Consider the following 12,261-nt stretch of genomic DNA (forward strand, 5'->3'; position numbering starts at 1 on the left):
AGAAAGCATGAGCAGGGGAGGGGTCTCAGAGAGAGAGGGAGACACAGAATCCAAAGCAGCTTCCAGGCCCAAGCTGTCAGCACAGAGCCCTATGAGGGTCTTGAACTCACAAACTGTGAGATCACGACCTGAGCTGAAGTCGGATGCTTAACCGACTAAGCCACCCAGGCACCCACTCTTTAAAAAAATTTTTTAACGAAAAAATTCATTTTGCACCTAACTTTATGTTTGTAATTTTGTACCCCTCTTCTCAAGAGCACCTCCCACGTCTCACAAGCTTCGAGCCCCACAAAGCCCAGACCAACCTCCCTGGCCGGCCACCCCTTTGGCTGGTTCCATTCTCACTGCACAGGCAGCACACATCACAACCAAGCACCAGCCTGCACTGAGAGGGGAACAGCGAGGCAGGAGGCCTGGAACTGGTGCCCCGCTGCCCATGTCCTTCAGACAGCGCTCTGCCACAGGCCTTCAGGCTTCCTCCCCAAGGCCCGGCTGACTCATCTCCACAAGAGAGGTCGTGACTTCACCTGCTCATCTGGCAAAGGGATCATAATGGCAACAGGCCTGTGATCCCCTAGCCACATGCCTGAAATTCACTCACATTCATGAAGCTCTGAAAACGGAAGTTTTTTCAAAACTGGTCAACAGTGGAACCTGATTCAAATGGGTAAGAGACTCTTGGTTATCACTCCTGATACAATTTGGTGTGAAGTTTTATGTATTTTGCTGTTTGATTTCAAGTGCTGCCCCTGACCGCACGAAGGCTGTTCTGTCATAAACAGGACGTGTGCCGTGGTTGCTTTTCTTAAGTCTGCAGAACTCAGAATTTCCAGAATACCTCTGGCCCCAGGAGCTTTGATGAGGGTTTATAAACCTGAGCCTATCCCATGGGGTTGCTGTAAGGATGAAAAGTGGTAATGCGTACAAAGAGCCTTGGAGAAGCACAAACCACCAGCCAGATGTAGGCGATGGTGGTGGTTGTAACCGTGACCATCGGCATCATCATCACCCTGAAAGTGGATAAGTAAGAAGAAGGGAAAAGCCTCATTGCATTTCTGAATAACATGTCCACTTGGCCTGAAATCCAAACACACTTCCTGGGCGGGATAAATACTCACACCAACTCCATGCCTATTTGGAGGACCCTAACCCCAAGGCCTCAGAGCTCCTTGATATGCCCCAGTTTTGCTGGAGCCCACTGACCTACAAGTGTAGCGGGAATCTGAGGTCCATTGCTAGGCCATCCCAAAGCTCCCTGGGCCCCCATTCCCCTTCTCTAAAGGATGGGAAATAATAATAATCACAGTCTGTATTATGGGCTGAAATGTGTCCCCCAATCCTCCAAAATTCATATATTGAAATCCAGATCGAGAGGCCAAGATGGCAGAACACATGGAAGTTTTTTGTGTGTCTCGCGTCCCTGAAATGCAGCCAGACCAACACTAAACCATCCTGCACACCTAGAAAACTGATCTGAGGGTTAACACAACAGTCTGCACAACCCGAACCACACAACTCAGCAGGTATGCGGTGCAAAAAGATGAACTTGGGGAGAGAGAAGCCTCGGAAGGCAGGGAGCTGTTTTTGCTTGTGGAGAGAGGACGGAGACGGCGCGGGGCGGGGGGTATAATAGGGGAAAAGCAACTGCCCCCAAAAGCAGCTGGAGAGAACGTGGAAAAGTGGAAACAGCTGCAGAGACTTAACTAAAAAAGGAGAAGGGAGAAAGGAGAGGGGTGAATTCCATTAAGACTGTATAAACGGGGAGCGCAGAGTCTGCAACTCCGCAGCTCGTTACCTGGCGGAGCTCTGGTGGGAAGGGCAGATCCTCAGGAGCAGAGTGGGGTCCGGGAGGTTCTGGGGCCACACGGGGAGAAGCGGTTCCCCTGCTGGAAGGACATTCAGTAGAGGCTGTGCAGCCACCCGGTCCCAGCAGACCCCAGAGAACAACCACATTGGCTGGTGCTGGAACAAGGTCGCTGGGGTGAAGTCCGGTGCCAGGTGTGTGTTGTGATTTCCGCAGTCCCTGAAACGCTGCTGCTACACAAACGCGGGAACTTTTTCTGGGGCGCCTGGCACCCGGCCGCGGTCTCTGGGCATCCGCGGCAGCAGGGTCCCACAAACATTCCTGGGGGCGGCCGGCACCCGGCTGGTGCTCGGGGAGACCCTCCCGCAGAGGGGCGGAGCGGGTCAAAGCCGCGGTCGCTCAGAAGTGAGGGGTCGCGAAACACAGCCACATCGGAGGTAAAACTCAGGAAGGAGGTGCCGCCTGGCAACCTGACGGCTTGGTCACGGAGAGTGTAAAAGCGGGCAGTGCAGGGAAGCCGGGGACAAAGGACATTGCGTGACTGCTGATCCGAGAGAACAGAGTTCCAATAACAGAGACTGGGTAGATGGGTGACGCCATTGCCGTTGCTACCGCGCACGCACATACGTACCTACAAGCGCCACAACAATCTACCCCGTAAGCTAAGCAGCGCCATCTAGTGGAGAATGGAGCTGTTACACTAAGCCCCGCCCAACTGGGCCAACCTCACTCTTCAGGAACACAAGTCTCTCCCCCTCCTTAGTTTATGGACTATAAAGTGCTTCATAGTTTGACTTCTAAGGGAAAACGATGCAATTTCAATCGTATTTCAGTCTGTTCACTGGTCCATCTATTCCATTTTTTTCTTCTTTTTTCATTTGTTTTCTTTTTCTTGAAAACAAAGAGAAAAAAATTATTTTTATTTTCACTTTTTATTAAAAATATTTTTCTTTAATTTTTTCTACTATATCTTTCACATTTTGTAAATTTTCCAAGTTCTATTTTACTTCCATCATTTCATTTTATTCTATTTCATTGTATCCATTTTTTCAAATTTTCAAATGTTTCTTTTTTACCTCTTTTCTCTAATCTATCAAGCTCCTTTCAACAACCAGACCAAAATACACCTAGGATCTAGCATCATTTATTTGACTTTTTGTGTGTGTTGTTTTAATTTTTTAATTTTAATTTTTTTTACCTCTTTAATTCCTTTTCTTCCTTCAAAATGACAAAATGAAGTAATTCACCCCAAAAGAAAGAACAAGAAGAAATGACAGCCAGGGACTTAATCAACACAGATACAAGCAAGATGTCTGAAACAGAATTTAGAATTGTAATAATAAGAATACTAACTGGGGTTGAAAATAGATTAGAATCCCTTTCTGCAGAGACAAAAGGAGTAAAAGCTAGTCAGGATGAAATAAAAACTGCTATAACTGAGCTGCAATCTTGAATGAATGCCACGGTGGCAAGAATGAATGAGGCAGAGAAGTGAATCAGCGATATAGAGGACAAACTTATGGAGAATAATGAAGCAGAAAAAGAGGGAGACTAAGGCAAAAGAGCACAATTTAAGAATTAGAAAAATCAGTGACTCATTAAAAAGTAACAACATCAGAATCATAGGGGTCCCATAAGATGAAGAGAGAAAAAAGTGGTAGAAGGGTTGTGTGAGCAAATCAGAGTGGAAAATGTTCCTAACATGGGGAAAGACACACACATCAAAATCTGGGAAGCACAGAGGACTCCCATTTGATTCAACAAAAACTGACCATCAACGAGGCATATCATCAAATTCACAAAATACTCAGACAAGGAAAGAATCATGAAAGTAGCAAGGGAAAAAATGTCCCTAACCTACAAGAGAAGACAGATCAGGTTCACAGCAGTCCTATCCCCAGAAACTTGGCAGGCCAGAAAAGAGTGGCAGGATATATTCAATGTGCTAAATTGGAAAAATATGCAGCTAAGAATTCTTTATCCAGCAAGGCTGTCATTCAAAATAGAAGGAGAGATAAAGAGTTTCCCAGACAAACAAAAATTAAAGGAATTCATGACCACTAAAAAGCACTGCAAGAAATTTTGAGGGGGACTCTCTGAAGGGGAGAAAAGATGAAAAAAAAAAAAAAGATCAAAAGCAACAAAGACTAGAAAGGACCAGAGAATACCACCAGAAACTTCAACTCTACAAGCAACATAATGGCAATAAATTCCTTTCAGTACTCACTCTAAATGTCAATGGACTAAATGCTCCAATCAAAACACATAGGGTAACAGAATGGATAAGAAAACAAGATCCATCTATATGCTGTTTACAAGAGACCCACTTTAGACCTAAACACACCTTCAGATTGAAAGTAAGGGGATGGCGAACCATCTATCATGCTAATGGTCGACAAAAGAAAGCCAGAGTAGCCATACTTATATCAGACAATCTAGACTTCAAAATAAAGACTGTAACAAGAGATGAAGAAGTGCATTATATCATAATTAAAGGGTCTATCCAACAAGAAAACCTAACAGTTGTAAACATTTATGCTCTAAATGTGAAAGCACCCAAATATATAAATCAATCAATCACAAAGAAACTCATCGATAGTAATACCATAATACTAAGAGACTTCAACACCCCACTCACAGCAATGGACAGATCATCCAAACAGAAAATCAACAAGCAAACAATGGCTGTGAATGATGCACTGGACCTAACAGACTTAACTGATATATCCAGAACATTTCATCCTAAAGCAGTGGAATGCACATTCTTCTCCAGTGCACATGGAACATTCTCCAGAATAGACCATATACTGGGACACAAATCAGCCCTCAACAAATACAAAAAGATCAAGATCATAGCATGCATATTTTCAGACCACAACACTATGAAACTCAAAATCAACCACAAGAAAATTTGGAAAGATAACAAATACTTGAAGACTAAAGTACATCCTACTAAGGAATAAATGGGCTAATCAAGAAGTTAAAGAGGAAATTAAAAAGTACATGTAAGACAATGAAAGTGATAACACCACAGCCCAAAACCTCTGGGATGCAGCAAAGGTGGTCATAGGAGGGAAACACATAGCAATCCAGGCCTTCCTAAAGAAGGAAGAAAGGTTTCAGATACACAACCTAACCTTACGCAATAAAGAGCTGGAAAAAGAACAGCAAATAAAACCCAAACCAGCAGAAGACAGGGAATAATAAAGATTAGAGCAGAAATCAATGCTATCGAAACCAAAAACAACATTAGAACAGATCAATGAAACCAGAAGCAGGTTCTTTGAAAGAATTAACAAAATTGATAAACCCCTAGTTTGATCAAAAAGAAAAAGGAAAGGACCCAAATAAATAAAATCAAGAATAAAAGAGAAGAGATCACAACCAACACAGTAGAAATACAAACAATAATACGCGAATATTATGAGAAGTTATACTCCCCAAAAATGGGCAATCTGGAAGAAATGGACAAATTCCTAGAAACATATAAACTACCAAAACTGAAACAGGAAGCAATAGAAAATTTGAACAGACCCATAACCAGTAAAGAAATCAAATTAGTAATCAAAACTCTCCCAAAGAACAAGAGTCCAGAGCCAGATGGCTTTCCAGGGGAATGCTACCAAACATTTAAAGAAGAGTTAACACCTATTCTCTTGAAGGTGTTCCAAAAAATAGAAATGGAAGGAAAACTTCCAAACTCTTTTCATGAAGCCAGCATTACCTTGATTCCAAAACCAGACAAAGACCCCACTAAAAAGGAGAACTCTAGACCAATTTCCCTGATGGACATGGATGCAAAAATCCTCAACAAGATGTTAGCCAACCGGATCCAACTATACATTAAAAAAATTATTCACCACGACCAAGTGGGATTTATACCTGGAATGCAGGGCTGGTTCAATATCAGCAAAACAATGAACATGATTCATCACATCAATAAAAGAAAGGACAAGAACCATATGATCCTCTCAATGAATGCAGAGAAAGCATTTGACAAAATACAGCGTCCTTTCTCAAAACCCTCAAGAAAGTAGGGATAGAAGAAGCATACCTTGAGATTATAAAAGCCATATATGAAAGACCCAGTGCTAATATCATCCTAAATGGGGAAAAACTGAGAGCTTTCCCCCTAAGGTCAGGAACAAGACAGGGCTTCCACTCTCACCACTGTTATTCAACATAGCATTGGAAGTCTTAGCCTCGGCAATCAGACAACACAAAGAAATAAAAGGTATCCAAATTGGCCAGGAGGAGGTCAAACTTTCACTCTTCGCAGATGACATGATACTCTATATGGAAAACCCAAAAGATTCCACCAAGAAACTGCTAGAACTGATCCATGAATTCAGCAAAGTTGCAGGATATAAAGTCAATGCAGAGAAATTGGTTGCATTCCTCTACACCAACAATGAAACAACAGAAAGAGACACCAAGGAATTGATCCCATTTACAATTGCACCAAGAACCATAAAATACCTAGGAATAAATCTAACCAAAGAGGTGAAAAATCTATACACTGAAAACTATAGAAAACTTATGAAAGAAGACACACAAAAAAATGGAAAAAGATTCCATGCTCCTGGATAGGAAGAACAAATATTGTTAAAATGTCAATACTACCCAAAGCAATCTACATATTCAATGCAATCCCTATCAACAACAGCAGCGTTCTTCACAAAGCGAGAACAAACAATCCTAAAATTTGTATGGAACCAAAAAAGACCCCAAATTGCCAAAGCAATCTTGAAAACAAACAAACAAAAGAAAAAGCAGGAGGCATCACAATCCCGGACTTCAAACTGTATTACAAAGCTGTAATCATTAAGACAGTATGGTACTGGGACAAGAACAGACACTCATATCAATGGAACAGAATAAAGAACCCAGAAATGGACCCACAAACGTATGGCCAACTAATCTTTGACAAAGCAGGAAAGAATATCCAGTGGAATAAAGACAGTCTCTTCAGCAAGTGGTGCTGGGAAAACTGGACAGCAACATGTAGAAAAATGAACCTGGACCACTTTATTACACCATACACAAAAATAAAATGGATGAAAGACCTAAATGTAAGGAATCCTCAAGGAGAAAGCAGGCAAAAACCTCTTTGACCTTTGCCGCAGCAACTTCTTACTCAACATGTCTCCAGAGGCAAGGGAAACAAAAGCAAAAATGAACTATTGGGACCTCATCAAGATAAAAAAAATTCTGCACAGCGAAGGAAACAATCAGCAAAACTAAAAGGCAGCCGATTGAATGGGAGAAGATATTTGCAAATGACATATCAGATAAAGGGTTAGTATCCAAAATCTATAAAGAACTTATCAAACTCAACACCCAAGAAACAAATAACCTAGTGAATATATGGGCAAAAGACATGAATAGACACTTCTGCAAAGAAGACATCCAGGTGGCCAACCGACACATGAAAAAATGCTCAACATGACTCATCATCAGGGAAATACAAATCAAAACCACAACAAGATACCACCTCACACCTGTCAGGATGGCTAACATTAACAACTCAGGCAACAACAGATGTTGGGGAGGATGTGGAGAAAAAGGATATCTTTTGCACTGCTGGTGGGAATGCAAACTGGTGCAGCCACTCTGGAAAACAGTATGGAGGTTCCTCAAAAAATTAAAAATAGAACTACCCTATGACCCAGCAATTGACTACTAGGCATTTATCCAAAGGATACAGGTGTGTTGTTTCGAAGGGACACATGCACCCCCATGTTTATAGCAGCACTATCAACAATAGCCAAAGTATGGAAAAAGCCCAAATGTCCATCGATGGATGAACTGATAAAGAAGATGTGGTATATATATAAACAATGGAGTATTACCTGGCACTCAAAAAGAAAGAAATCTTGCCATTTGCAACTACGTGGATGGAACTAGAGGGTATTATGCCAAGTGAAATTAGTCAGAGAAAGACAAATATCATATGACTTCACTCATATGAGGACTTTAAGATACAAAACAGATGAACATAAGGGAAGAGAAGCAAAAATAATATAAAAACAGGGAGGTAGACAAAACCTAAGAGACCGATAAATATGGAAAACAAACAGAGGGTTACTGGAGGGGTTGTGGGAGGGGGGATGGGCTAAATAGGTAAGGGGCATTAAGGAATCTACTCCTGAAATCATTGTTGCACTATTAGCTAACTTGGATGTAAATTAAATAAATTAATTAAAAACAAAAAAGAAATCCAAACCTTCATTATCTCAGAATATCGAGTTATTTGGACACAGGAACTTGACAGAGGTGATCGTGTGGAAATAAGGTCATGAGGGTACAATCCAACCCAGTATGACTGGTGTCCTTATAACAAAGGGAAATCTGGACACAGAGACATGCATAGAGGAAGACGACAGCAAGAAACAACGGGAGAACATGGCCATCGATAGGCCAAGAAGAGAGCCCCAGAACAGATCCTTCCCCCACAGTGTTGTAAGGATCCAATCCTGATGACACCTTGGCTTTGGACTTTCAACCCTCAGATACAGACATATCTATTGTCTAAGCCACCTCATCCATGGTACCTTGTTAGGGCAGCTCTGGAAAACTAATGCAGTCTGTACGAAAGTGAGGTCTAATTCTCATAAGTGTTCCTCCAGCATTGCTCTTGCTCCCGTGGTAATGCAGGTCATACGTGCATCATCATGTATACAATCAACTCAGCAAATCCAGAGTCAGATTGATCCTGCTGTTGACAGTGAATTTCGTAGTTCCACATGCTCTCCTGAGAAGTCAACTTTGCGTATGTGCTTCAACTTGTAGCAGAACAAAGGCAGCATTAGGATATCTCTGCTCTGTCTGGTATCCAATTTTGGAGCTACTCTACTAACAAGTCAGTGGGCTTGAATTTCACCTCCTGTCTCTGCCCATCTGTCAAGTCAACCCATTTCCAATGAGTTGCAGGAGTATTTACCGAGCTGCTCTAACCACAGACCATAATAGCTATCACTTATCGAGACCTGCTCTGGGCCAGGCATGGGGCTGTTCACTTAGAGACATCATGGAACTTCAAGTTCACCACAGGACCAGGAAGTAACTCATTTTATTTCCATTTTATAGATGCGGAAGCTCATCTGTACCACTGAGACAGGCACTGGGAACCATGCAAAATCATAGTCTCTGTTCATGGGGATTTAGCAGTCTTGTTGCTGACACAGTTTAAATATACAAAGCAAGTAGAGAATCACATGACTGGATGCATAGAACAAGCTGTTAAACTGAATATAAATGAATGTCAACCCTAGAACATTAGGAGCTCCTCAAAGTACAGACCACATTATATGTGACTTTGAATCCTCATGGTTGGCACAGTTCTTAGTATTCAGAAGAGGTTTAGGGGAGGGAGGGAAGGAGGGAGGGAGGGAGGGAGGGAGGGAGGGAGGGAGGAAGGAAGGAAGGAAGGAAGGAAGGAAGGAAAGAATAGAAGGGAAGGAAAGAAAGCAGGAAGAGAGGAAGGAAGGAGAACAAGAGGAAGAAAGAGAAGAAGGGAAGGAGGGGAAGGAAAGAAAAAAGGGAGGGAGGGAAGGAAGGAAGAGGAAGGAAGGAAGAAAGAAGGAAGGAGGGAGGGAATTGGTTCCCCCAAAACAAGGGCTACTGTTTTCTTTTGGTCTCAAAGAAAAATGATAGGACCCAGAATCATCAGGGCATAGACAGGAGTAGCAAATAGAAATGGGGGAAAGGCACAGGACAGGTGTCAGAAAGAGCAGATCAAGTCTAAACCACTCATGAAGATAGAGTGAAGGACACACAGTCTATTTTAAGGAGCAGGTGGGGAATGCACTCCTGACCTAGAGTCAAGGGTTCTTCTGTCAAAGCCCTCTGCTGGAGTGGACTGATAAAACACATTCTGAAAGCACATTCCCTATCAGAATCTTCAGGGCTGGCAGGACGAAAAGGCAAATGCACCTAGATGTGTCTCCCTGAGCACATTCTATGTGGCATCTTCTACATGACACACACCCAGGTCCTAACATCCCTGCTTAGCAGGGAAATGAAAGACACACACACACACGCGCGCGCGCGCGCGCGCGCGCGCGCACACACTTTTTTAGAGTAGATCTGATTCATTGGATCTTGATGGGTTGAAATGTCTTTGAGTGGTAGGGAGGTAGGATTGCTCATAACCAGTAAAGGGTCTTAAAAGTCCAGGAAATCCTCAAGCTGGATCTTCTGTCTTTGACTTCGCACAAGCTGACTGCCATGAACTGGAAGAAGTTCACCACCGAAATGATCCAAAAAGAACTCATTCTCTCAGATGTCCCCACTGGTTCTCAGTGCAATTCCAGAGGCCCAGGGACACAACTGACTAGTTCAGCGATAATGCACAGAATAACTTACTAAATCCTCTCAGAAAAGGAAATCAGTTTTTTTTAAAGATCAAACCTTTGCCCTGCCAAGAACCACATTGGTGTCTGGAGCTTCCTCCTCCTGGGCCCCAAGGCTCAGCCTACTTGTCAGGGGCTGAACCACGTATCTGAACTTCTGAAAGTCACCCCTACCTTCCCCTGTGACAGAGACATTAGATAAAATTACCTAGATTGATTTATAGAAAAAGCCTAAAAAGTCATCACCTGCCCTTGGCTAGAGAAGAAAGCCTGCCGGCAAAGGGGCATATACTAATTTGCAGCCCTAGACAGGTTCTGCTCTGTCTTTCTGGTCTGCCTGCCTGAGCTCCACTTCCTAGTCTGGGAGTCCAGCCTCTCCAGTTGGAACACACAAAGCTTTTTTATTTCCCCCATTAAGCAAAGATCAAAGAACAGAGATTAAAAATGGCAAGAAATTCCCAGGGAACACATCGATATCAGAGCTCCATGAAGAGGACTTTGGCAGGGCCTGTACTCTTGTTCCAGGGTTCAGACCTGCCATTGGCCCAGTGGATTTGATTCCTGGACCAAGTAATAGGTTCTGCTGATCCAAACGTCCCCACGCTCATCCTCAGGAATTGTCACCCACCAGGACATTTAGTCTCTATTCCTAATTTCAAAAGTGGCTCCATGCTGCCTATCCCAGCTCGGACAGATGACCGTACTGTCAGTAAGTGTGCATTCCACCTATTCTGGACGAGCCAAGACAGAGGTCCTTCCCCTCACCCTGCAGGGTGCATAGTGATAGATTCCCAAAGAGCACATTGCTCGAGGTACACGTTGTTGGGGTTTGAGTCTAAATAGGTAAGGGTTGGGCTGACCCAGTTATGTCCTTTACCTGAGACCAAATTTGCTAAGGAAGACGTTTTCCGCATGTCAGGGAACATGCCCCAAGTGGCCAGGTGCCCACCTGGTTGAGGCAAGCAGTCTGCCAGGCACAGGCTTGCTGGGATAAGGAGTATGTGACAATTAGCTGCTTCCAACTGGGATGCCAAAGGATTCAGCTGTTCCCCCATGTGATGCTGGAATGTCCCTTGTGAAACAAAACAACAGAACCACACCACCACACAGCCAACAAATAAATGCCAAGTGAATAAATGACCCATCAGCTTAAGTAAGACAGCATTCCATGTTTCCCTGCTAATTGTTCAAGGTCAAGACATGCTGCCCCATTTCATTGAAAATTTAGCAGAATGCATCAGCAAAGTGAGCCCTACCTAAGACATGAAGTTCCTGTCTTGCATGGTCACTAAGGTCTAGTTGACCCTATGTTCTCTCTGCATGCTGCAGACCAGCCCTCCCTTCTGCAGGTCAAGCCCCACTCCCTGCCCTAATACCGGAAACAAACCCGCTTTACATAGAACAGGTGTGCCGGCTCTGTACCCAGTTGGTTAGGCTGAACTACATTTCCCAGAATTCCCTTCATCTGTGTGTTTCTTGTTAGCATCGGCCCCAAGAAAGATTCTCCAGGAGTTGGGATTCTGTAACACTTGTGTTTCGTAGCTATTTTGCAGTACTTATGTTGTTGCTGATCTGCTGACTTGGCCTCTTTAGCTGGTCTTATAGTTGCTCTCTTCTTCCCCCTGGATTTCTCTTCCTTTTCTCTGACCCTTGGGCCAGGTATGTGTATGTTCAGTTCCATGAAGAAACACTCTGGCCCCTGTAGGATACCCTCATCATCAAGGTCAGAGACAACAAGAACAGATGCAGGGTTCAGTTGGTCTTTCTGGGATTCCAGCTTATGCATATGGAGGTCCAGTGGGCTTGTGATTTCTTTCCTTTCTGACCACCTACCTGCGGGCTTCAAGCTCTAGCATTAGACTAATTAGCAGCATGTGGGGGCTGCTTAGCCTATGCCTGCAAATACACAAGTCAGTTCCTTGTAGAAAATAAATTATATATTTATTCTGATTCTTTGGGTGAATCCCGTTCAATGCAACAAGTAAGGGATTTTAGAGACACAATCCTTAAAGAAGGGATCTGGAGTGGACCACACCAGATATAAAAGCACCCAGCACAGATTATGGTATATAGTAAGAGCTCAGTAAACATCAGCCAAGTTTG

The 12,261-nt window shown here is 43.3% G+C and overlaps 1 long non-coding RNA gene across 1 annotated transcript in view; it reads left to right on the forward strand.

Moving 5' to 3' along the window:
- LOC132668717 (uncharacterized) overlaps positions 1-12,261 on the forward strand; it is a 23,601-nt gene continuing 11,340 nt past the window's right edge. The window contains exon 1 of the long non-coding RNA XR_013555930.1: positions 1-667. This is a non-coding gene — a long non-coding RNA (uncharacterized LOC132668717). The remainder of the gene's footprint in view (positions 668-12,261) is intronic.

This window comes from Panthera onca, chromosome B3, assembly GCF_046562875.1.
Source record: "Panthera onca isolate mPanOnc1 chromosome B3, mPanOnc1 haplotype 2, whole genome shotgun sequence".
Lineage (NCBI taxonomy): Eukaryota > Metazoa > Chordata > Mammalia > Carnivora > Felidae > Panthera > Panthera onca.